The sequence below is a fragment of the Diceros bicornis genome, chromosome 11 (assembly GCF_020826845.1).
Source record: "Diceros bicornis minor isolate mBicDic1 chromosome 11, mDicBic1.mat.cur, whole genome shotgun sequence".
NCBI lineage: Eukaryota > Metazoa > Chordata > Mammalia > Perissodactyla > Rhinocerotidae > Diceros > Diceros bicornis.
In genome coordinates this window covers 22441134-22467308 of record NC_080750.1, presented here as the reverse complement: position 1 = coordinate 22467308, position 26175 = coordinate 22441134, and positions in this window count along the sequence as shown.

Here is a 26175-nt window from a genome sequence, read left to right as displayed (position 1 = left end):
CATATAAAAAGACGCTCCACAACATATATTATGGGGAAATGCAAATCAAAAAAAAATGACATACCACTACATGCTTATTAGAATGGCCAAAAATTGGAACACCAACACCATCAAACTCTGATAAGGATATGGAGCAACAGAAGCTCTCAGTCATTGCTGATGGGAATGCAAAATGGTACAGCCATGTAGGAAGAAGCCATTTGGCAGTTTCTTGCAAATTAAATACACACTTACCATATTAGCAATCACACTCCTTGGTATTTACCCAAAGGGGCTGAAAACTCATGTCCACACAAAAACCTGTGCACAGATGTTTATAGCAACTTTATTCATAATTCCCCAAATTTGGAAACAATCAAGATGTTCTTCACTAGGTGAATGGATAAACTGTGGTATATCCAGACAATGGAATATCATTCAGCACTAAAATGAAATGAGCTATCAAGACACGAAAAGATGTAGAGGAATCTTAAATACATATTACTAAGTGAAAGAAGCCAGTCTGAAAAGGCTACATAGTGTATGATTCCAACAATATGATATTCTAGAAAAGGCAAAACTATTGAGATAACAAGAAGATAAGAGGTTGCCAGAGGTTGGAAGAGGGAAAGCATGAATAAGCAGAGCACAGAGAATTTTTAGGTCATGGAAAATAACTGTTACCATAATGATGAATACATGTCTTTATACATTTGTCCAAACCCACAGAATGTACAACACCAAGAGTGAACAATAATGTAAACTATGGATTTAGGGTGATTATGTTGTGTCAACGTAGGTTCACCAATTGTAACAAATGTACCACTCTGTTGGAGGATGATGATAATGAGGAAGGCTATGCATGTGTGGGAGCAGGGGCTATATGCGAAATCTCTGTACTTTCCCTCAATTTTGCTGTGAACCTAAAACAGCTATAAAAAAATAAAGTTTTTTTTTTTTAATTTTTTGTTTATTGCAGTAACATTGGTTTATAACATTGTAAAAATTTCAGGTGTACATCATTGTACTTCTATTTCTGCATGGACTACATCATGTTCACCACCAAAATACTAATTACAACCCATCACCACACACATGTACCGAATTATCCCTTTCACCCTCCTCCCTCCCCCCTTCCCCTCTGGTAACCACCAATCCAATCTCTGTCCCTATGTGTTTGTTTACAATAGCCAAGACTTGGAAGCAACCTAAGTGCCCATCAAGGGATGAATGGCTAAAGAAGATGTGGTATATATACACAATGGAATACTACTCAGCCATAAGAAACGATGAAATCCAGCCATTTGTGACAACGTGGATGGACACTGAGGGTATAATGCAATGTGAAATAAGTCAGAGGGAGAAGGTCACATACCGTATGATTTCCTTCATTAAGTAGTAGATAATAACAACAATAAAAAAATAAAGTCTTAATTAAAGAAAAGAAAGAATGAACAAACAGTAAAAGCCACTGGGCCACTTGTCATTCTGAGTAACACGTTCTCATAACAAAAATCTCTTCTCTATTCAGGCCATTCTTTTTTTTTTTTTTTTTAATTTTTTGTTTATTGCAGTAACATTGGTTTATAACATTGTAAAAATTTCAGGTGTACATCATTGTGCTTCTATATCTGCATAGATTACATCATGTTCACCACCAAAATGCTAATTACAACCCATCACCACACACATGTACCGAATTATCCCTTTCACCCTCCTCCCTCCCCCCTTCCCCTCTGGTAACCACCAATCCAATCTCTGTCCCTATGTGTTTGTTTATTGTTGTTATTATCTACTACTTAATGAAGGAAATCATGCGGTATTTGACCTTCTCCCTCTGACTTATTTCACTTTGCATTATACCCTCAGTGTCCATCCATGTTGTCACAAATGGCTGGATTTCATCGTTTCTTATGGCTGAGTAGTATTCCATTGTGTATATATACCACAGCTTCTTTATCCATTCGTCCCTTGATGGGCACTTAGGTTGCTTCCAAGTCTTGGCTATTGTGAATAACGGTGCAATGAACACATGGGTGCATGTACCTTTACAAATTGGTGTTTTCAAGTTCTTTGGATAAATACCCAGCAGTGGGATGGCTGGATCATATGGTAGTTCTATCCTTGATTTTTTGAGGAATCTCCATACTGTTTTCCATAGTGGCTGCACCAGTTTGCACTCCCACCAGCAGTGTATGAGAGTTCCCTTCTCTCCACATCCTCTCCAACACATGTTGTTTCCTGTCTTGTTAATTATAGCCATTCTGACGGGCGTCAGGTGATATCTCATTGTAGTTTTGATTTGCATTTCCCTGATAGTTAGTGATTTTGAACATCTTTTCATGTCCCTGTTGGCCATCTGTATATCTTCTTTGGAGAAATGTCTGTTCAGGTCCTTTGCCCATTTTTTAATTGGGTTGGTAGTTTTTTTGTTGCTAAGAAGCATGAGTTCTTTATATATTTTGGAGATTGAGCCCTTATCAGAAGTGTGGTTTGCAAATATCTTCTCCCAATTGTTAGGTTGTCTTTTCGTTTTGTTGATGGTTTCCTTTGCTGCGCAGAAGCTTTTTAGTTTGATGTAGTCCCATTTGTTTATTTTTTCTATTGTTTCTCTTGCCCGGTCAGACGTGGTATTTGAGAAGATGTTGCTAAGACTGATGTCGAAGAGCGTACTGCCTATGTTTTCTTCTAGAAGTTTCACAGTTTCAGGTCTTACATTCAAGTCTTTAATTCATTTGGAGTTAATTTTTGTGTATGGTGTAAGGTAAGGGTCTACTTTCATTTTTTTGCACATGGCTATCCAGTTTTCCCAACACCATTTGTTGAAGAGACTTTCTTTTCCCCATTGTATGTTCTTGGCTCCTTTGTCAAAGATTAGCTGTCCATAGATGTGTGGGTTTATTTCTGGGCTTTCGATTCTATTCCATTGATCTGTGTGTCTGTTTTTGTACCAGTACCATGCTGTTTTGGTTACTACAGCTTTGTAGTATATTTTGAAATCAGGGAGTGTGATACCTCCAGCTTTGTTCTTTTTTCTCAGGATTCCTTTAGCTATTCGGGGTCCTTTGTTGTTCCATATAAATTTGAGGATTCTTTGCTCTATTTCTGTGAAAAATGTTGTTGGAACTTTGATAGGGATTGCATTGAATCTATAGATGGCTTTAGGAAGTATGGACATCTTAACTATGTTAATTCTTCCAATCCAAGAGCACGGAATATCTTTCCATTTCTTTATGTCTTCTTCAATTTCTTTCAGCAATGTTTTATAGTTTTCGGTGTACAGATCTTTCACCTCTTTGGTTAAGTTTATTCCTAGGTATTTTATTCTTTTTGTTGCAATTGTAAATGGGATGGTATTCTTAATTTCTCTTTCTGCTACTTCGTTGTTAGTGTACAGAAATGCAACTGATTCTTGTATGTTGATTTTGTATCCTGCAACTTTACCATATTCGTTTATTACTTCTAAAAGTTTTCTGGTGGATTCTTTGGGGTTTTCTATATATAAAATCATGTCATCTGCAAATAGTGACAGTTTCACTTCTTCCTTTCCAATTTGGATCCCTTTTATTTCTTTCTCTTGCCTGATTGCTCTGGCTAGGACTTCCAGTACTATGTTAAATAGGAGTGGTGACGGTGGGCATCCTTGTCTGGTTCCTGTTCTTAGAGGGATGGCTTTCAGTTTTTCACCATTGAGGATGATATTAGCTGTGGGTTTGTCATATATGGTCTTTATTATGTTGAGGTACTTTCCTTCTACACCCATTTTATTCAGAGTTTTTATCATAAATGGATGCTGTATCTTGTCAAATGCTTTCTCTGCATCTATTGAGATGATCATGTGATTTTTATTCTTCATTTTATTAATGTGGTGTATTACGTTGATTGATTTGCGAATGTTAAACCATCCCTGCATCCCGGGAATAAATCCCACTTGATCATGGTGTATAATCTTTTTAACGTATTGTTGTATGCGATTTGCTAGTATTTTATTGAGGATTTTTGCATCGATGTTCATCAGTGATATTGGTCTGTAATTTTCTTTTTTTGTGTGTGTTGTCCTTGTCTGGTTTTGGTATCAGGGTAATGTCAGCTTCGTAGAATGAGTTAGGGAGCCTCCCCCCCTCCTCAATTTTTTGAAAGAGTTTGAGAAGGATAGGTATTAAGTCTTCTTTGAATGTTTGGTAGAATTCACCAGGGAAGCCGTCTGGTCCTGGACTTTTATTTTTGGGGAGGTTTGTGATTACTGTTTCGATCTCCTTACTGCTGATTGGTCTATTCAAATTCTCTACTTCTTCTTGATCCAGTTTTGTAAGGTTGTATGATTCTAAGAATTTATCCATTTCTTCCAGATTGTCGAATTGGTTGGCATATAGCTTTTCTTAGTATTCTCTTATTATCTTTTGTATTTCTGAGGTGTCTGTTGTAACCTCTCCTCTTTCATTTCTGATTTTACTTATTTGTGCCTTCTCTCTTTTTTTCTTGGTGAGTCTAGCTAAAGGTTTGTCAATTTTGTTGATCTTTTCAAAGAACCAGCTCTTGGTTTTATTAATTTTTTCTATTGTTTTTTTGGTCTCTATTTCATTTATTTCTGCTCTGATTTTTATTATTTCCCTTCTTCTACTGATTTTGGGCTTTGTTTGTTCTTCTTTTTCCAGTTCCTTTAGGTGCATCGTTAGATTGTTTATTTGAGATATTTCTTGTTTGTTGAGATAGGCCTGTATCGCTATAAACTTCCCTCTTAGAACTGCTTTTGCTGTATCCCATAAATTCTGGCATGTCGTATTTTCATTTTCATTTGTCTTCAGGTATTTTTTGATTTCTTCTTTGATTTCTTCATTAACCCAGTCGTTGTTCAGTAGCATTTTGTTTAATCTCCACGTATTTGTGGCTTTTCTGATTTTCTTCCTATAGTTGATTTCTAATTTCATACAGTTGTGGTCAGAAAAGATGCTTGGTATTATTTCAATCTTCTTAAATTTATGGAGACTTGTTTTGTGGCCTAATATGTGATCAATCCTGGAGAATGTTCCATGTGCCTTTGAAAAGAACGTGTATTCTTCGGTTTTTGGATGGAATGCTCTGTATATATCTACTAAAAGTCCCCTACTATTATTGTGTTACTGTCTATTTCTGTTTTTATGTCTGTTAATAATTGCTTTATATATTTAGGTGCACCTACATTGGGTGCGTAGATATTTACAAGTGTTATATCCTCTTGTTGGATTGTTCCCTTGATCATTATGTAATGCCCTTCTTTGTCTCTTTTAGAAAGCCCTTTAAGACCTTGTATCTACATTTTTTCACTTTGCCAGTTTTGTCGGTAGCCAGTGTATTTGATTTCCACTAGTTGTGCTCCTGACAGCAGTCACATTACATTACAGAATCTTCCAGACTTTGTTGGCACCTTCATCTCATTTTCTATCAAAAATTATGCCTGTTTCCTTCATCATGCAATCCATAATTATCCGAAAATATGCAGCCTGCTGTTGATGCTAGCAAAGGAAATGAGGAAAGAATAAGATTTTCTTCCCACATGCCTGGACACTCTTCAGAGACATCTGATGTAATTGCCAGTAACAATCTTACACTCACGCTCTTTTACACATCTATGGTTTAAGTTTTCACCATTTTTTTTTAAACCTCCGTGCAAGAAGCAGCTTATTCATGCATATATTAAAAACTGCATGGTCCTTTATTCTGTTCAACAGACATGATGTGAATTATTGCATGATTTTTAGGCCAACTGTTTTTGGTGGGGTGAGGTAATATTGCTCTTTAATTAAGTGGGCATATATGTATGTCTGCTCTGAAAAATGGAATTGAGAATTTAGTAATTATGCATTCTTATCAATATCAAGGTGAATTTCTGGTCTCTGAGACTTGCAAAATCATCACCTAGGAAATTATGTCTGGGAAAACTGTCTCAGTAACATAAGACTTACTTGAATTATATTAGTCAACCCATTTTCTAACTAAAGAAGTTACCAACTTGGGGAAAAACAACAGGTTGTTTTTCTGAATCAAGAATCATAAAAGAGAATCATATAACAAGTGTTTGCAATGGGAAACTATTATATCATCCTTTTGTATTTATAATCTGCAGATTTTAAGTGGATTCTTACACTTCTCTCATGTAGCTAGATTACCATCCTTACTTTTGATTTCTTTTAGTAGAATGAGTTTTTATCAGTTCATCCTATATCTTTTATTTCTTACCCTCTGTAGAGTTTTATGAAAAATGATAGCCAAAATTAATTAGGTATTAAAATTGCATTACTGTATTTTCTCTAGCATTTGTAAAAATTTAAAATTTATACATGAAAAGTTCCGGAAGGACCAACTGTTGAATGCATAAAAGTTATGCAAGACTTTAAAATTTTGTCCCTCTAACTTTTCTCAAGCATTATTACTAGAACAAAGTGGTGTAGTTGAGATACACATCCTTAAGCCAGGAGAGAGGAGGAACTGATGTTCATACTCCAGGCATATCCTACAATAATAAACCTCAGGCATATATTGAACCAGCAGGTGGTACTGAGTCTCTGCCAATATGATTCTCATGTCTTCTGACCAAAACCTTAAATTAAGAACATCGTACCAAGAGGCATCTTATATAGCCAACAAGCTTGTTTTTCTTTTTTTCTCCCCGTATGATTTTCCTTTTAGATCCGCTGTTCTCCTGCAAACTGACATATAATAAATTATCTAAAAGTAATCATCAATTTGTACTCTTTGAATTCTTAAAAGAAATGACATTTTTAAACTACTTTTGTAATTGCCATAAAATTATTTCCTGTTAATCCCATAGCCTGAGGCTAAAAGTTTCATATAGTTTTCCTTAAACAGCAAAAGACAATACTATTTCTCGTATCCCTAAGTAACTGGTAGGCATGTCATGTTGATGCCATGTGGATGATCATGTAGATAAATCATAGAAAAGTACTATGCTCAGAGGAAAATCTGATAGCACAGCCAACATTATCATATATTTTTATCATTTCCATATATTTTAATTTATTCTTTCTATTCTGTTTTTTGTGATATTTTACAAGTTTCATTTATTTAATAACTCCAGATTTGGATATAATTTTTGTTCAGTGCTAAATTTTTCCTTCTTCATGTTAAAAAATAAGTCATGTTAGAAAGTAAGATGCATTTGGCTATGCATTTTGGACCTGGGTTTAAAAGTACATCAAGAATATTATTTTTTAAAAATCTTTAGAGGATTTTTATTAATTCTACAATGTTCTGCATATATTAACATGACATCATAATATCTGCTTCCTCTTATTTTCCCAGGATTATCTTAATTATATAAAGAGATATGAGAATTAGAGTTTCTGTGTATAAAAATGAGCTATAAATGTCTATTAAATTATTTCAGTCAGATCAAATTTTTTTCATATTCTTAGAGCCAGGGCTTTGAGGCCTTCTGTTTGTGATATATTTCACACAAAAGGCCAAGTGAGTGCAATAATGAGGGGACACTTCATGTGCCCCTTCAACCCTTTGAAAAAGACTCTTGTGATTAGACACACAGGAAATCTCTTTTAGAAGAAAGAAAAGAATGATATAACTCAACCTCTTTTTATGGGCACTAATGCTTTGAATGTTTGAAAACTATTATTCCATATGATTGCTAAAATAAAATAGCTATTTCATTCTTAAACATTAAAGAAAACATGCGATATATCCATTCTACTGCAATCTAAATAAACATGACTGCTATAGTCCGTATACAGTCTATTGTTTCATTGTTAAAACAAAAAAGTAAACATCCCTCAGTCACCAAGTCTCCCAGCAACACACATAAAAACATATTTTTGCTGCAATTTAAATGGACTAGTAAAAAGAACATTCAACCATTTGGAACTGAAATATTCATGAGCTGCTCGGAGAACAGTGAAACTAAATATCTTGAGATGTCCTAGAGGAGCAAGAGTCGAGGAAACACAAGAATAACGAGAGACTCTTCTATTTTAAACTTTCTTCTTTTTTTCCCCATTAGATGATAATATACAATTTAATCTTGCTACATTATGAATAGGATGTGACAAGCTCACCATTCTATGCTGAAAAATCTCTGAAAGCTTTTGACGGAGTTTAATTCCATACTTTAAGGGATATTGGGACTTTAGTTGGCCTGATAATATTTAATGGGGTAGTTGCAATTACGAAAAAATTTTCCTTATCTGGGTAAACACTAAAGAATATTTCTTTGCATATCTTTGAATAAAAAAAAATCAACATCTACCTTAAGTTCTACTAGTGCAGGATCTTAATAGGATAAAGACCCAGCTGTTTGGAAATTATAACTTCCATAATCTTTGTAAACATTTTTCTGCAAATAATGATTACTCTTTCATTTGAATTATTTCTACATGGTTCCATTTCACGAAACATTTTTAACTTTAAATCACCTACACAATTTTAAAGATTATCTATTGTAAGTAACAGGCATAAAAGAAGAAAGTTTGAAAAGAGCCTTTGATTATTTGGGGGTCTTAATCAGATTGTCATTCTCAGTCAAACAGGATGACTTTAAGTGAAAAATTGGTATATTTGAAAACAGAATGACTATGTGTATTTTTTCATGTGTTCAGTGACACTTAGAAAAAGCATATGCATGTAAAACTTTTTAATTATTTTATTATTTAAACTGAATACATGAGTCTCAGTTACCCACACCTACTCCTCTTTCAAATCCACTTTTGTTCCTGTATCTCTTTCTCAGTTAGTTTTACTACTGTCTCTAAGTTCTCCATATCAGTAACCTATAGTGTGGTCTTATTAATGCTAAGTCCTCACTGCCACTAACCTTGATAAACCACCATCATCTTCTCCCCAGGTTACATGCAACAGTCACAATCACTATTCACACAGAACTCAATAACCTCCAAACTGATCTCTTCCTCACCACTTTTGTCCCCTAATAATCCAATCCTTTCACTCAGGACAAAAAGTGCTCACTTAAAAATATGTATATTGTCTCTTAAAACTCACCAAATTAAAATAACTTGCAATGTGTCAAGATACAGTTCTCCATGACACATCTGCTGGTTGTTTGTTACTTTTTGTTCCCATTTATCTTTTCAAGAATGTGTGTATAGCAAACAGCCTTGGAAGATAGAGACAGTGTCTTCCTCTGGAGGACAAGGAAGATTTATTTTCTGTCCAGAATGAAAAAGATATCTACAGAAAAGGTGACTTAGGTTTGTCAGCAGCCTCTTTTACAAAACTGGGGTTTCCTAAACTTGGGAGTCCTTAGCTGTGACACAAACCCACTGTGTAGGCAACATCCACCTGGCTTGCTTCTCCATTGCTCCTGTGGGACTTGGCAGCCAAGGAAACATGAAGCAAATGCTGCCTTCTGTGCTGGAAGTAGTAGTCTTTTGTCTCAGATCCAGGAGTTTCATATCTTCTGCTGGCTTCCATGAAACTGCAGCAGACTCACTTGTTAGCTCAAAAGAAGGACGTAAACTCAGACCTTCACAATTCTTAGTCATTGCACTTAGAGTAAAATTCCAATTCTTGAATTTGACCCTTATACGTTCTGAAATATAATTCTTCATTTGTTTCTTCCTCTGACTCACTAACTACTAGCCCCATCAACCTTATTTCAGTTTCTTAAAACTACTAAATGTTTTCCAATACCAGTGAAGTTCCTCACTGTATGCCTTCTGCTTCAAAAATCTCTTCATTCTAAATGTCTCCTGAATATTCTTCTTCTTTTACTCATCTACGTTACTCAGACTCACTAACTACTAGCCCCATCAACCTTATTTCAGTTTCTTAAAACTACTAAATGTTTTCCAATACCAGTGAAGTTCCTCACTGTATGCCTTCTGCTTCAAAAATCTCTTCATTCTAAATGTCTCCTGAATATTCTTCTTCTTTTACTCATCTACGTTACTCATCTACGTCTCCAATATATATGAATAACCTGCCTCCACCCAGATAATATCTTTCCAAGTATTTTTTTCTTTTCCTAGATAGTGCTTTTCACAATTTTTTTTTACCATGTTTTTAAGTAAAAGCAACAAAGGATATATCAGAGGTCTGCTCATAGGAAAATCCCCTGCAGGTTAATGCTTGGAACATCTCAGTCAGAGGACATTATTGTCCAGGAACTTCATTCAGTTTTTAAGTGTTACCTTTTGTTCACAGAGGCTTACAAGTTTCCGTTACTGTTGGATGGTTAAGTTGTTCACAGGTGATACATTACATCATCGATGCAGAGGTTGGGGGAGGAACTGGAGACACACTGGAGGACAATTGGTCCTTCAGTCTTTTCCACTCCGCTTCTTGTTTCTCTTTGGGAGATGGTTCTTACTTTATCATCTGCCTGCTCTCTCTTTTCCTTTTGTTTTTATTCGTTTTTCTTTCTTTTCTCCAAGCTTGAACTTATCTAGCCTCTCCAAGGCAAAAACAAACAATCAAACAAAAGCCAGTTTCTTGGTCTGAAACTTGGCAGTTAATTCTGACTTTGTTTTCCACCCTCTAGTGTGTTGGGATGGAGGGAAAATACCATTGTGTTACATGTGTAAGAGATGGAAGACCATCAGAGATAGTATTTGGTTACTACTTAGTGATGTAACCCAGTCATATAGATTCATGTTTTCATTTTGGCTTAAAGTTTGTTGCACTGACATAGTGTAAGCTTCTGAGGGAATGTCCTATATTCTGTTCAAATCTATACTCAGTGATAAAGCACAGTATCAAACACCAAGAAGGCACATATTATGTACATGTCGAATCGAATGAATTACTGCAGAGCCCCCTAAATGATTTCTTTGCCACAAGTCTTCTCCCTTTTCTACCCATTGTGAACACTTCATGCACAATGATCTTTTTGAATGAAAATACACTATTAGGCAACTGTTCAAAACATTTAAAAGATTTCACATTGCTATGAGAAGTTTCAACATATTTTCCATACTTTTAAGAATTATGCCTGAAATTCTTTCTCCATATTCATTGGAAGGAATCCTCCTCCAATGCTAGGTGTCCTCCTGTAGCACCCTGAATGGATCCTATCATTGTACTTACTCAGCTGACTGTAATTGCTTATTTAGTTTTGCATTTTCTCTGTAAGGATGTATGTTTACATATCATTGTATCCCCAGCACTTACCTGAGTCTGAGCACAAGGAAGACACCAAATACATATTTTTTGAATGAGTTAATAAAACAATCCAATAGTTTTATTGCACTGCTTTTCATAAAGCAGTATTTGATTTCCCATAGTATTTGATTTCCCATAGTAAAATTCATTTTTCCCTTCATTTACTCATCTGTATGTAATGGTATGTAACCTAGATTTTGTTTTCCAAAGTAAGATTTTGCCAGGGACAATCGTCACTCATTTACTGCTTTTATCTCAACGTTTTTCCCTTACACATAAACAGCAGCTTCAAGTAATCTACGAGTGGCCACTACAAAATCTAAGATACCTCCATTTACATTGCAAGAATAAGAATAAACACAATAGGGGGCTGGCCCGGTGGCGCAAGCAGTTAAGTGCGCGCGCTCCGCTGCGGCGGCCCGGGGTTCGCTGGTTCGGATCCCGGGCGTGCACAGACGCACTGCTTGGTAAGCCGTGCTGTGGTGGCGTCCCATATAAAGTGGAGGAAGATAGGCACCGATGTTAGCCCAGGGCCCTCTTCCTCAGCAAAAAAAGAGGAGGATTGGCGGATGTTAGCTCAGGGCTGATCTCCTCACAAAAAAAAAAAAAAAAAAAAAAAAAAAGAATAAACACAATATATAATACTATAACATATGCACGAATTAACTATGGAAAGATATTTTATACCCCCACAGGTTTAAGGATATCAATGTTTGTCCTTAATATATTATGAAAATGTGAGTTATAATTAATGCTTAACTATACAACTAAAGAAAAACTGTATATAAAATCAAGGATTTCTCTCAAGTCTCCTGATTAATAAATAACACAATAAAAGGACTAATCTTTTAATATGAGCTATAAAAAATCCTGAAAATATCTTCCAATAATTGTGCATTATTGAAAAGAATTCTACATTGTATATTGCATATTATTTAACACAATTCTACATAATACAAATCATCAATTATATACTTCCTTTTCTACCTAATTGGAATTTATGAGAAAGCACCACACACATATACAATACGGGGCCACGTTATGATAAAATCAGGTTTACGGTGAGGATTAATCATTCAGAATCCACTTATGATATCTTTGGCTACCACAACAACATACTTAATTTTATGCCTAAATATTCAGAAGAGCAAAGAAGTAATAGTGTTTGCTATTGTAACTTAGACTACAATAAATATTGTATACGTTCAGTTACCTTGTTCTCCCTGTTATATTGGATGCTTACAGAATGCCATTGGCTTGTCTGGAAATACATCAGGAAAAAATTAAACTGACATTGAATGTCTCAATGGGAAACTCCTGTAACTGCTTTCATGCTGAAATTGGGCAAACTATTTATGTGTTTCTAGTAAAAAATCTCTCTATTACAGACGCAACAATTCTTTACTCACTTTTTCTCACCCAGGAGAAAATCTATAGCATATAGACCAATGTTTATGGAAATAACCTCCTAAGAAATACCATCTCAATAAACGATATAAATGTTTTGCAGACTAATTAAAAATTATTTTATTTATTTTTTTTTGGTGGGGAAGATTAGCCCTGAACTAACATCTGTTGCCAATCCTCCTCATTTGCTGAGGAAACTTGGCCTTGGGCTAAAATCCATGCCCATCTTCCCCTGTATGTGGGGCGCCTGCCACAGCATGGCTTGATAAGCAGTGTGTAGGTCCGTGCCCAGGTTCCGAACCTGTGAACCGTGGGCGCTGGAGTAGAGCAAGTGAACTTAACCACTACACTACTGGGCCAGCTCTGATTTTTTAAATCAGAGTCAGTCTTTTAGTCAGTCTTTCAATTAGTATATATTTACCATTGCATTTAGGCTACGAAGAAAATGAAATAATCTACATCATTTTTTTACATTATGTTGTTATCTTGAAATGCACAAATCTAATGATGATAATCTTCTCTAAATTATGATGAACTAGACAAAATGACCCAACCCAGCAACCTGCCAAAATTAGTAGTCTGTGATAAGCTAATGCAAGGGATGCCATTGTCTTGCCAGTATGGTCTAAACTAAGGTTGGGACTAACTTTGAGACTGAGAATAACTGACATGTCCCTTTACTTCCTACTGTCAGAGGATAAGCAAGTAATGAGAGGTCTGAGGCACGTGGAGGACTCAGTCAGGTTGTGAGCAGGTAACCTATTTTTCTCTTTATTTGCTTTAGTGTTTTCTTCCAGGTCGCAATGGTGTCCCTTAGGGCAGGTGAGGCAATGCACACTCACACACACTTGTTTATGTCTAACAACCACAACCAAAGTAGTGGCTCTATAGTTGTGCAGAACTCACAAAGCCCCAGAGCATTCTGGCTCAGTGCATTCCCTGTTATTTAGTGTGAAGACTAGACGATTTATTTTCCCTCTTATTTAAAACATTTATTCAAAACCCAACATTTTCCTCTGATTTAATCTTTTATGCTGCTACATAAATACCTCCAAATACCTCCCCAGCTCTTCTTCCCTAATGTGGAATTAAATAATCTATGTTCTGTCCCTGACCGTTTTTTACTCATTGCCATGTGATTATTTTAACTCTAATTTTATTAACATGAAGAGAGGGACTCATTTCCATGGCAACCAGGAGAAGGGCCTGGGCAATATAATCTCATTTATATTATATAATCCATTTAGTCATACTTAAGCTCTAAAACTGTGTTCATGGCTCATCTTACTCTTGCAATGACAACAGTGCAAACACTGCAATGTGCCATGTTCTTGTCGTATTGATTGTATTTGGTAAGAGCAGGAATGAAAATGGGAATTAGGCAGAAACATCATATATATATATATATATCTTATATATATATATCTCTTATATATACCTCTTGTATATATATACAAGAAAATTTTTTTAAATTTTTTTTATTTGTTTTTTTATTTTTCCCCCAAAGCCCCAGTAGATAGTTGCATGTCATAGCTGCACATCCTTCTAGTTGCTGTATGTGGGAGGCGGCCTCAGCATGGCCGGAGAAGCGGTGCGTCGGCGGGCGCTCGGGATCCGAACCCAGGCCGCCAGTAGGGGAGTGTGCGCACTTAACCGCTAAGCCACGGGCCGGCCCTACATAAGAAAATTTTTATATCTCGTATTTCTTTATCTGTTTCTTGTCTTATTGTGTTTTTAAGTGTGTCCATTATAGTGATAATATGTTACTTTAGGGATAGTGAGTGTCCTTGTTTACTCCTGCCTGTCCTGACAAAGTCATTTCCATTTTCAGGATTACCCTGGTTTAGGGGTTGAAATTGATACATTTTCTCATGTTAAGTAACTATGTATCTAATCTTGATAAATCAACTGTTTTAAGCAAGATTGATTATTGAATTTGGTCAAATCCCATTTCAGCATCCATGGAGACGATAATACTGTAGTGTTAAAATACAGGGACTTTGCAGCCAGTCACTTTGGATTCAAAATCCAACTTCACTATCTACTGGCTACACGATCTTTGTAAAGCTAAACCTTGCTTTACTTTAGTTTCTTTCAGTCATCCTTTATAAAATAGGAATAAAATGGACCTACCTTATAAGATTGTTATGATGATAAACTGTAAAGTGCTTTGAATAGAAGTAGGTAGTATACAGGCGTTTCTTTGTATTATTCTTATATGTTTTCCTTAAAAATATAAAAGTAATTACTATAAATATATTTACTAATATTTAAACATTTTTGTATTTATATAACAAGTACTACTTGGTTATGATGTATTATCTTTTTAATCAAGTGATGAATTCTGCTGTTAATATTTTACTTAGAATATTTACATCAATATTTATATTAGTTACCTAAGGCTGCTATAACAAATTACCACAAACTGGGTGACTTAAGATAACAGAAATGTACTATTTCACAGTTCAGGAGGCCAGAAGTCTGAAATCGGGGTATTGGCCTGGCCACACTCCCTCCAGAGCGTCTGGGGGAGATTCCATTCCTTCCTTCTTCCAGCTTCTGGTGGCTCAAGATGTTCCTTGGCTTTTGGCTGCACGACTTCAATCTCTTCTGTCTTCACCTCTGTGTCTTGAATATTCGTCTTCCTTTCTCTTATAAGGATATAGGGCCCACTCAGATAATCCAAGATGATCTCATATCAAGATCCTTAACTGAATCATACCTGCAAAGGTCCTTTTTCCAAATGAGGTTATATTCATAGTTTCTGAGTAGAAATATCTTTTGGGAGGTCACTACAATATTCATAATTAAGATTGTAATTATATTTATTTGGGTAATATTTGTAAGGTTTTGGGTTCAAAAATATACTTGCTTTTCAAAAATGAGTTATCTTTTTCTTTCACTGCCTGTAACAGTTTAAATAGCATTTAAACCAGCTCTTCTTTAAAAGAATCTTTTCATGAAATGGTTTACGCTTTATGCCTTTTTTTTTTTTTTTGGAGAATCTTTTGAACAACTTTCTCTGTTTTATTTATTTATTTATTTTTTTAAATAAATCTTACACAGGCCATTTCTTCTACAATCTATTCTAAGTTTATTTCCTAGAAAATTTTCAAATTTGTTCAAGTTTTTCAAATTTATTTATATTGATTGAGCAAAATGACTTATTTTATGCTTTTAATTTTTGAATCTTTTCAGCTTGTCTATTTCTCTTTTACCCTTTCATATTTTGTTTATATGAACATATTCCTTTTATAAATTGATTGTATAAACTATTTTTTATGTCTTTTTTCCCCTAGAAGGTCCATCCACACTACCCTTTACAGCATGAAGGGTGGTGTAGGTAGATCTTGATGAGAATCGGTATTCCAATAAAAGTCACAATCTGAGGTGAGGGCACTAAAGGGTCTTTAAGCATGCATTTATTGATTCTAGTCTTTTTGTTTTCAAAACACACTGGTAATTGGGGCCCAAATAATTAGTATCACTTCAGAGACAGTATCAATAATTCCTGGAAACTCTGAGTATCTCCCTTTTCACAGCATTTATTCATCATGATAATGAACTGGAAGTCCCATTTGGAACAGAGAGGAGAAAGGCCTACAATACATATTTCTTCACGTGGTTTAGAGTTCAAGGGGCTCTGAGTCTGTGAGCTAGGTTAGGTCTGGAAATGCAGAGAGAAATAGTAGCATTCTACCGTAGATAAAGGAGATAGGATGTTCAACAGACCTAGAATGTTTTGTCCTGTTTTGTTTGCTTATTTCAAATTATAAAAATCCATTAAGACCTTAATAAGCTGCCAGTATAATATAGTACATGGGACATCATGAGTATCCTAATAGTTAAGCCATTCTTATTATCACTTATGCTCTGTAGAACTTTTGAACACCATGCTCACCATGGCTCTCGCAGTCATTTGACTGCTGCTACTCTGGGCTCTCATTCTTTTACACATATGTAATTTATAAGGGTATGCTTAAATATCTTATTTTTAAAACGAGGTGAACCGTTGATTTTATGTCCTTCATTTAAGGCCAATGCTTCATAGTCCTTATACTGGATATCAAAGTTCAATTAAGTGAAGATATGATGTAAAGTAGTATGTCTGATTTGCTTATCACAACCATTTAATGGTTAAAGCAAATGGATTATGTTTAAAATTAATTGTTTACTAATGAACCACAGAATATCAATTATTTGGTTATAAAAAATGAGATGATGCTTTCTTATAAGATATCATCAACCAACTGAATCTTAAACATACCCACGAATGTGCAGTTATACAAGTCAGGTATCACTGGTTCAAATAATCTGTATGAAGCTTAATATTCTACTTTATTTAGATCGAAAATCAGAAAATGGACTGAAATTTTAAGTACAATCGCTGGTACTAATTAATATTTCTACTGAATATTGCCTGAAATTTATACATTATAGCAGTAACCTGAAAGAGCAAATGTTATCTGTAGAAATATTGCCACAATTAATTCAGGCATCCACTAAACCTTCAATGATGTACTTACTCATTGGGGGATACAACTGGCCATAATGTTCCTTGCAGACTGAACTTTAGAGTGCAAACCTGAGTTCAAACCTGAATGCTATCACTTACTGTCTAACTTTGGGCACGTTGCTTACACTTCAGACCCTTCACTTTTTTCATGTATAAAATAAGTATGTGTATGTTATTTACTTCTTATTGCTTATGTGACAATTAACTGAACTAATACATGAAAAGTGGTTACACTATTGCTTTGTGTGTAATAAGTTCTCAATACATGTTAATTATTTCATTGTTAGGCAGCAATAGTGATAGTACAGTAATACAGTAGGTTGTGCCTATTGTTTTCCTAACTTAAAATTTCACTGTATGGAAACATCTAAGTTACTTGCAGTAAGAAAAATCCCACTAACAAATTGATGCCTTGAAGCTGAGTTTCTGCTAAACAGAGAGGCTAGTCCTGAGAATCTGAGGAAACTTATGAATCATTTCTTCTAAATTTGAGATATAATAGACCTGTCAAGCTGGGCTGAAAAGTTTACATTTCCTTTTCAAAATCTCACCTTTTCTCCAAGCAATAGACTCATTGGAAGCAAACAAATGCTTCACAAATCTATTCAAGCTAAAAAGTGTGTTTGCGTCTACAAGGGTAACAGAAAGAGGAAGAGATAAAGATAGGGTATGACAATGACACAGGATAAAACCAACAAAGAAAAAGAGAGAATAGATAATGTTTCCAAGATTAACTTCTTTGGAAGTTTTTAGCATAAGGTTTATAAGGTGCATGTTCATCTTCCTCAGGTTAGAAATAGTTCTTTCTTCTTCACTGTATTTGAATAACAGAAGCTATTTTATATTTTCATAAAGCAGATCTTAGGATTACTATCCAAACATCATATGCTCAAAATATTATTTATTCCTATTAATTTTCATGTAATTTTAAGGATAGCATTCAAACTGATTTATAGCAAATATTAAGAGAGATTAGTGTGAGTGAAATTATCCAGAAATAAAGGGAAAACCGTGATCAAAATTCCTCAACCAGCCAGACAGACACAGCAGTTCAGCAATCCTTTGCTTGATCCTCTTCATTATTATCTTTAAATACTTTTTAAGCTTGATCATTGTACACTTTTCTTCCTGGGAAGATCACTAAGGAAATATAAAGACACAAAATTCTCTGTTTCTCTCTAAAATCAATGTAAAGCACACAATAATAACACCAAAAGCTATGCAGTTGCACAAGCAAAACTCTTCATTGTCATTATGTTCCTTTCTAATTTACTCTCCATCGATCACAGGTCGCTACTCCCACGGAAATTCCCTGAGGTCAGAAACTGTTTATTCACCCCAAGTTACTCTAAGAGCATCCTTACTCATCCCCTCCCAGTTAGGAGTGTCAGAAAACTAGGAATTTTTCTTTGTATTCCTCCTGCTCATCCATCTTCCAAACATTAAGTCTTACAACAAGTCCCAGAGAGAGAAGGAGCATAAAATATTTGGATAAATAATGACCAAAGTTGTAGCAAATATGACAATATCTGATCTGCCAAATTAGACAAGAAAATAATAAAGAACCAACTTACATCCAGGGGTGGGAGGGCAGTTCAAGATGGTGGCATAGGAAGATACTGAACTCACCTCATTGCATGGACACACCAAATCTACAGCTACATATGGAACAACTCCCCCTGAAAAAGACCTGAAAACTAGATGAACAGCTCCTCTACAACAAAGGATGAAAGAGTCACATCAAGATACATAGGAGAAGCAGAGACATTGTCTTGCCAAAAGCCCCACTTCCAGTGCAATGACCCACAATTTGGAACAATTTCACAAATACAAACCATCTCCCCGAGGAGCCAGCGGTTTGTCCCACATCAGGCACTCCAACTCTTGGGACCTGACCAAAGATATGAGCCCCTAAAATGTCTGGCTTTGAAAACCAATGGGGCTTATGTCCAGGAGACCCAAAGTTGCTATAGAGAACTGAGATTCTGTCCTTAAAGGGCTCAAACACAGACCCGCTCACCCCAGGACCCCATGCAAAAGCAGTAGTTTGAAAAGCACCTAGACCATAAGTGAAGGAGATTCATTTGCATCTGTCAGAGAGGCAACAGCCAGTTGGGATTCTCTCTCAATGGACAGAGGCACTGGTGGGTGCCATTTTTGCACTCTCACTCTACCTTGCTAACCCCTGTGCTCTCCAGTGGCCCTGCTAAAGCTTGCAGGCCTGTGCAGTCCACACAAAGAATGCCCCTTGAGTACCTGCTTCTGGTGGCCAGGGGAGCTTGTGTTTCTGAGCCCCATAGGACTGAAACAATCAGAGAGACAGTTTTTGGCAGGCTACCATCTCCAGGGCAATGTACAGACATAAGACTGAAACATAGCCCAAGTATTCCTGTGAGAAGTTCTATTTACTTGTCTGAAGGTTCAGCTTGAGGAGCAGGGTTCTGGTTTACCATTTATCTAGAGGCTACAGAGATGCTCTCAGGGAGCATAGGCTAGGGGGCATCATCTTTGTGCTCTCCCTTGGCCTCACTACAGCTCACCAGTACCTCCCAGAAAGGAGCTTACATATTCATCTGCATCCCCAATTTTTGCAACTGTCACCTCCAGATTACCTGGTCTGGAGACCAGCAGGGTTTATGACTGTAGTTCCACAGGACTGTCTATATTTGCATACTTTAAAAGCTGGTGCCTGAGGGTCTGGCTTTCAATCAGCCTTAAACTAGGTGTTAAATGAGGTCTCTTTCTTTGGAACACTGACAGGTCTTGGCACACCATCAACAACTGGGATTTATCAAGAATTAATCAGGCTGCTTAGACAATCACAAAGATTTGAAAGACAACCAAGAGCTAGGGCAAGGTTAAAGGATATCATCTCCTACACAAGGCCACTCCTTCAAGACTGGGAGAAGTAGCTGTTTCACCTAATACAAAGAAACAAACACAGAAAGTGACGCCAAATGAGAAAATAGGGGAATATATTCCAAATAAAAGAACAAGATAAAACTCCAGGAAAAAAATCCTTAATGAAACAGAGATAAGTAATTTACCTGAAAAAGAGTTCAAAGTAATGGTCATTACTTTGAACTAAATAGGTAAGGACACACACAGACTGAAAGTGAAGGGGTGAAAAACCATGTTTCATGCAAATGGAAACCAAAAGAAAGCTTGAGTAGCTATACTTCGACAAAATAGATTGTAAAACAAAGACTGTAATAAAAGACAAAGATTAGCATTATATAATGATAAAGGGGTCAATCCAACTAGAAGATATAACTTTTGTAAATATTCATGCACCCAATATAGGATCACCACAATATATAAAGCAATTGTTAACAAACTTAAAGGGAGAAATTGACAGCAATACAATAATAGTAGGAAACTTTAACACTCCATACATCAACGGATAGATCATCTAGACAGAAAATCAATGAGGAAACATCAGCCTTAAATGACATATTAGACCAGGTGAACTTAACAGATATATAGTGAACATTCCATCCAAAAGCAGCAGAATATACATTCTTCTCAAGTGTACATGGAACATTCTCCAGGATACAATCATATGTAAGGCCATAAAACAAGTCTCAATAAATTTAAGAAGATTGAAATCATATCAAGCATCTTTTCCAACCAAGGTGATATGAAACTAGAAATCAATTACAAGAAGAAAACTGGAAAAATCACAAATAAGTGGAGATTAAACAACATGCTGCTGATCAAGGAATAAGTCAACAAAGAAATCAAGGGATAAATCCAAAAATACTTGAGACAAATAAAAATGAAAATACAACGTACCAAAATCTATGGGATGCAGCAAAAGCAGTTCTCAGAGGGAAGTTCATAGTGATACAAGTCTACCTCATGAAACAAGAAAAATCTCAAATAAACAATTTAACTTTACACCTAAAGGAACTAGAAAAAGAAGAACAAACAAAGCCCAAAGTTAGTATAAGGAAAGAAATAATAATCAGAGTGAAAATAAATGAAATAGAGACTTAAAAAAAATAGAAAAGATCAATGAAACTAAGAGCTGCTTCTTTGAAAAGATAAAATTGACAAACATTTAGCAAAATTCACTAAGAAAACAAGAGAAGGTGCAAATAAATAAAATCAGAAATAAAAGAGGAAGAGTTACGACTAATACCAAAGAAATACAAAAGATCGTAAGAGACTACTACGAACAATTATCGACCAACAAATCGGACAACCTAGAGGAAATGGATAAATTGCTAGAAACATACAATCCTCCAAGACTGAATCATGAATAAATAGAAAATCTGAGTAGACTGATCACCAGTAAGGAGATTGAATCAGTAATCAAAAATCTCCCAACAAATAAAAGTGCAGATCCAGATGGCTTGACTGATGAATTCTAGCAAACATTCAAAGAAGATTTAATACCTGTCTTCCTCAAACTCTTCCAAAAAATTGAAGAGGAGAGAACTTTTTGAAACTCCTTTTACAAGGCAGCTTTGCCCTGATACCAAAATCAGACAAGGGCATGACAAAAAAAGAAAATTACTGGCCAATATCCCTATGAACATAGATGTAAAAATCTTCAACAAAATATTAGCAAACAAAATTCAACAAATTCAACAATACATTAAAAGGATCATACACCATGATCAAGTGGGATTTAGTCCAAGGATGCAAGGATGGTTCAACACTCACAAATCAATCACAGTGATACACCATATTAACAAAATGAAGGAGAAAAATCATATGATCATCTCTATAGATGCAGAAAAAACATTTGACAAAATTCAACATCCATTTATGATAGAAACTCTCAACAATTGGGTATAGAGGGAACATACCTCAACATAATAAAGGCCATAAATGACAAGCCCACAGCTAATATCATACTCAATGGTGAAAAGCTCAAAGCTTTTCCTCCAAAAACAGGAAAAAGATAAAGAATCCCATTCTCGCCACTTTTATTCAACATAGTATTGGAGGTTTTAGCTAGAGCAGTTAGGCAGGAAAAAGAAATAATGGGGATCCAAATTGGAAAGGAAGAAGAAAAACTTGTCATTATTTGTGGAAGACATGATTTTATATAGAGAAAACCCTAAAGACTCCACCAAAAAGCTGTTAGAACTAATCAACAAATTCAGGTAAATTTGTGGGGAGCAAAATCAATATACAAAAATCTGTTGACTTTTATACACTAACAAGAGACTGTCAGAAAGAGAAATTAAAAAAACAATGCCATTTATAATTACATCAAAAAGAACAAAATACCTCTGAACAAACTTACCCAAGAAGGTGAAATACCTGTACATTGAAAACTATAAGACATTGATGAAAGAAATTGAAGAAGACAAAAATAATAGAAAGGTACTTCATGCTCATGTATTGGAAAAATTAATAATGGTAAAATGTCCACATTACCCAAAGCAATCTACAGATTCAATGCAATTCCTATCAAAATGCCAAAGACACTTTTCACAGAAATAGAACAAACAATCCTAAAATTTGCCTGGAACCATGAAAGATACCAAATAGCTAAAGAAATCTTAAGAAAGAAGAGCAAAGCTGGAAGCATCATGCTTCTTGATTGTAAATTATATTTCAAAGCTATAGTAATCAAAACAGTACAGTATTTACATTAAAAACAGACACATAGATCAATGAAACAGAATAGAGAGCCCAGAAATAAACTCATGCATATACGATCAATTAATTTATGACAAAGGAGGCAAGAACATACAATGGGGAAAGGATAGTCTCTTCAATAAATGATGTTGGGATGACTGGCCAGCCACATGCAAAATAATAAAATTAGATTACTATCTTACACCATACACAGAAATTAACTCAAAATGGAGTAAAAACTTGAATGTAAGACCTGAAACCATAAAACTCTTAGAAGGAAACATAGGCAGTAAGTTCCTTGACATCAGTCCTGGCGATGAATTTTTGGATCTGACTCCAAAAGTAAGGGCAACAAAAGAAAAATAAACAAGTGGGACTACATCAAACTAAAAAGCTTCTGCACAGCAAAGGAAACCATCAAGAAAACAAAAAGACAACCTTCTGAATGGGAGAAGATATTTGCAAATCATATATCTGATAGGGGGTTAATATCCAAATTATATAAATATTTCACACAACTCAATAACAAAAAATATAAACAATCTAATTAAAAATGGGCAGAAAATATGAATAGATATTTTTCCAAAGAAGACATACAGATGGCCAACAGGTATATGAAAAGCAGTTCAACAACACTAATCATTAGGGAAATTCAAATCAAAAATCACAATGAGATATCACCTCACATCTGTTAGAACAGCTATTATCAAAAACACAAGAAATAACAAGTGTTGCCAAGGAAATGGAGGAAAGGGAACTCTCGTGCACTGTTAGTGAGAATGTCAATTGGTGCAGCCTCTATGGAAAACAGCATGGAGGTTCCTCAAAAAGTCAAAAATAGAGCTACCATATGACCCAGGAATCCCACTTCTGGGTATTTATCTGAAGAAAACCAAAATACTAATTTGAAAAGATACATGCACCTCTATGTTCATTGCAGCATTATTTACAATAGCCAAGATGTGGAAACAATCTAAGTATCCATCCATGGATGAATGGATAAAGGAGATGTGGTATATATATACAATGGAATACTACTCAGCCATACAGAATGAAATCTTGCCATTTGTGACAACATGGATGGACCTAGAGGGTATTATGCTAAATGAAATAAGTCAGACAAAGACAAATATCATATGATTTCACTTATATGTGGAATCTAAAAAAACAAACAAACAAAACAAAACTCATAAATACAGAGTACAGATTGGAGATTGCCAGGGGGAGTGGGGGATGTAAGATGGGAGAAATGAGTGAAGGGGGTCAAGATGTACAAACTTGCAGTTATAAAATAAATCATAGGGATGTAATATACAACATGTTATAGTTAATAGTTAATAATACTGTATTGCATATTTGAAAGTTGCTAAGAGAATAAATCTTTAAAGTTCTCATCACAAGAAAAAAGAATTCTGTAATTTTGTATTGTGGCAGATGATAACTAGGTTTATTGTAGTGATCATTTCACAGTGTGTACAAATTTCAAATCGTTATGTTGTACACCAGAAACTAATGTAACCTTATATTTCAATTATACCTCAATAAAAAATAAAAAAGTAGATACACCAGGGGAAGGGAGAATATTTACCTCAGATGGTTATATGGTAATTAATAGTGTTCACAAATTAAAAATAAAGTAAAATAAAGAGGCACAGCAAATGAAATAGAAAGCAGATTAACAATAGAGAAAATCAATGAAGTCAAAAGCTAGTTCTTTAAAAAGATCTAAAATTGCTAATATCTGGATAGACTAATGAAGATAAAAGAGAGAAAACATAGAAAAATGCTATGCCAATAAATACTATGACCTTGATAACAAATATACTTTGCTCAGTAGATGAAAATTATAAAAATTGACCAAAAAATGAATAGAAATCTGAATTACATCAGTTATTAGAGAAATGATACTTGTAATTACAAAATCTTCCCACAAAGAAAATTCCAGCCCCACATGTGTTCACTGGTTAGCTCCATCAAACATTTAAGGAAGAAAATTGCATCAATTCTATACAAATTCTCTCAGAATTTAGAATGGAAAAAAATTCTTCTCAATTTGTTCTCTAAACCATTATTACCTTGATTCCAAAATCAGACAAGACTATTACAAGCAAGAAAAATTACAGACTAATATACCTCTTGAACACAGACACAAATAGATAATACAGATATAATGTCTATCTAGCTATCCATCTCCTCATTCCCTGTTAAAAGATCATGAAACATAAATGTATTTATTTATTTTTAAAATGAAGGCAACTGTTCTCTTTATTTCTTTTTTGTGTGTGTGTGTGTGTGTGTGTGTGTGTGTGAGGAAGATCAGCCCTGAGCTAACATCCATGCCAATTCTCCTCTTTTTGCTGAGGAAGATCGGCTCTGAGCTAACATCTATTGCCAATCCTCATCCTTTTTCTTCCCCAAATCCCCAGTAGATAGTTGCATACCATAGTTGCACATCCTTCTAGTTGTTGTATGTGGGACGCCGCCTCAGCACGGACAGACAAGCAGTGTCTCCGTGCGCACCCAGGATCTGAACCCAGGCCACCAGTAGCAGAGCATGAGCACTTAACCACTAAACCACAGGGCCGGCCCCTGAAATTTAAATTTATAACAAATGTTTTATTTTATACTAAATATATTCTTATGGAGTTTATATGTATATTCCTTTTATAGAAATTATATTTGATATGTTCATTTTGCCTAACAATTATTCAATCATTTAGAAATTAGCTCTAAATTTTACTGACTTTATATATTATGAACTGAACCATCTCTTTTATGTTATCAACTATGTATCAACTATGTATCAACTATAAATGCTCTCATTTATAAATATGCTGAATAAATGGGTAACTGCTGATTTTCAATCACCAATTTCTCTATGAGCTTGATGTTACCAGAACTGAATGATCATATTAAACTATTTCTTAAGAAAAGAATCCTCAATATTATTTTGGAAATCATATCAAAATATTTCATTATATAAATGAAAAGTGAATAATAAAACATTTAAAAACCAGTTTTTAGATTAAAAAATCACTTGATAATAGTAAAAATAATATCAAGTTATTCAATGACAGATACTGAATAGATGTCAGATTTTTCCAGAAGGAAAACTGAATACAGATAGCAAGCATTAGATATATTATTCTCTCTGAGAAAAAGAAAAAAAATCCCAATAAAATCATTCTTTGTCATATTTGTGCCCTGACAAACCATGTGTAAGAAAGAAATTGCAGTGACAAAATATCAACACTATTTTCACTTTCCAAACTTTGAATGTTTGGACTGTACTATAAAGGACTTAGAGTAAGTTTTTCTTCACTAATAAATACAAGCATAATGAGCTAAACTTTCTACCTTGAACAAGTCTTAACAACACCTTGGCAACACTGTAAACTTCTAACATATGGTTCATTTACATGAAGAGCATCTTGGCAGAACGTTTTTAAATATCTAAGCCCCAAAGATGATGAGAAGACAAACAACCTGGCCCATGAGGTGATTAATACCATTGTAGACAACCATGATTGATTGCCCAGAACACGTTCCTC